Here is a 2,316-nt window from a genome sequence, read left to right as displayed (position 1 = left end):
ACCCTCTATCCTTTGTCTAACATGTCTTTGTCTACACGCTGGACTATCATTCTCATTTCCACTACACTACTCACTTCTCTTCCCACGCGCAAACAAACGATAGTGACCCGAACGTGAGATGAACACACATTTCCTTTTCTTTCTACACCACCAGTCCCGCAACAAACGATGGTTACACCCACGCGGACATGTTACACCTAAAACATTCACTTTTTAACAGTAAATAAACGACATGTTTATCTTATCCAGAAATTGAGTTTTGTTTCCTTCATTCCATTCGTTTCATTATTTTTCTGTTGTAATGGGATTAGGATTTATATATCCTAGTCCTCTACAAATATGAGAATGACGAAGAAAGAAAAACACAAACTCATGTGTGCAGCAAATGATGAAGGTCACATATTTATTTAAAAAAAATAAATATGTGACCTTTACGAAAAGAGTTCATGCTTCAGCAAATCAACGTTAAAGATGATGGATTATTATCGTAAGGTGATGCGGATGATTATTCTAGCTGAAGTGTCCTCTTTGACCTTTTTGCACGGAGTTGCTGCTTTTGATGTAGTTGATATTGTTGTTGGCGTTCAGCATTATTCATTTTGATTAAATCAGATGATTGTTGTTGACATTCGTTTCACTGATATCTTTCTAGTTAGAATTCTTTCTAAGAAGACATCGGATACTTACAGAAGGAACCACATATAGGTTACCAACATCCCAAACTATAAGTGGAATGAACTGGATTTGAACCTGGCACACCCAGGTTGTCAGCCCGTATCGTTAACCATTGAGCCACCGTCACTTTATTGATTTAGTTGCTATAGAACTTTGGATAGTTGGAGAACAAACTGCAGGTGTTGTTGTTGTTGTTGATGATGATGATGATGGTGGTGGTGGTGGCTTTAGCTATGGTTAGCTTCTTTATTAGAAACAAGCTGCTGTAGTTACTGTGATTATAATGATCATAATATACGGCATAATCATGTTGACACATCGGTTCTCATCAGATCACCGAAGTTAAGCAACATTGAGCCTGGTTAGTACCAGATGAGTGACCATTTGGGAATTCTAGGTGCTGTATGTGCTTTCCGCTTATCTCGGCATTGTTTCCAGTCGTCCTGAACCTCCACTTGCCTCTGGTATGCAACAATGTTGACTCAGGGGAGGTGTGGTTGTAGATTGCGAAACTCTTGCCACAAAAATTTCATGCGCATGCACCCTTACAGTGGGTATCCATAGTCTGTCAAGACTTAAGGAAGCCTTTTTTTAATGATCATAATGGCAGTCATTGTTGTAGTACTGCAGAAAGAAAGGTAAACTGTTGCTGACTATTGTCATTGTTGTAGTGAAAATACTGTTTGGCCCGGAAGAAGTTAGAGATAAAAAGCTGCTGCTGAATTGCCGCCGTGCGGCAAACCCTGTTTGTGAGCATTGGAATGGAGAAATACATTCTTTTTATAATGTTCTGCCAGTTACCATGAATATGACATTTTGAATAGATATGATTGATTGGCTTGAATGATGACATGTGCAGAAAGAAAGAAACTGCATTGTTTTCTGTCAAGAGAACTTGAATGCCAACTAGACACGATCCTTGAGTGTCTAAGATCTCTCTGTACAGGGCCTTGTCAGGGCAAACTGGAAAGCTCCTCTAAAGAAAAAAACTCTCCCTTAACCTACATCTGACCCTAGGTCCGAGTGGCAAGCCCCTCTATAAGATCTCCCTTAATCCTACCACTAAACCTAAATCCAAATGACAAAGTCCTTCCTAAAAAAACTTCCTTAACACTAACAATTTACCCTAAGTTCGAATGGTAAAGTTCTTCTACAAACTCTTATTGTTTAAATTTGAGTGCGAAGGTTCTCGATCCCCACCTATAGTCTCTTGTGAAATCACCTATAATCACCTACAAATAGACACAAGACTGAAAAACATACAAGTTGGTTAAATTGGTTAATGCCACTAAACTGCTATAATGGTTCAGCAATGGGGATCATTTTACATTAAGTTTATATGTAAAACTGATACACACTCTAAATTCTAAAACAATTTTTTCTTCTTTCAGTGTATTCACAGGTAATAAAAAAAAATAGAATCTAATTTATTTAATAATAAAATTAAGAAAAATAATCAAGTCGAAAACGAATTACAAGTATAGAATTTACCGAATTATCGAGTTTTATCGTATTTGTTAATGTGGAAGAATTATGCGGCTAATTCAATATGACAAACTTACTTACCTCCCTTGACTTAGGTCCTGGATATGACCATTAATTAAATGATCGAAATGTATGCAACAAGAAAAAAGGACGAAA

General features: G+C 37.2%; 1 pseudogene; it reads left to right on the top strand.

Annotated features, from left to right (window-relative positions):
- The first annotated feature begins 967 nt into the window (after positions 1–967).
- On the top strand, positions 968–1,084 carry LOC145261302 (5S ribosomal RNA; annotated as a pseudogene).
- Positions 1,085–2,316: the final 1,232 nt, after the last annotated feature.

The sequence above is a fragment of the Euprymna scolopes genome, chromosome 37 (genome assembly GCF_053919585.1).
Source record: "Euprymna scolopes isolate OS-2025 chromosome 37, ASM5391958v1, whole genome shotgun sequence".
Classification (NCBI taxonomy): domain Eukaryota; kingdom Metazoa; phylum Mollusca; class Cephalopoda; order Sepiida; family Sepiolidae; genus Euprymna; species Euprymna scolopes.
The sequence above is the reverse complement of the archived record's forward strand: the minus strand, read 5'-3'. Positions and strand labels throughout refer to the sequence as shown.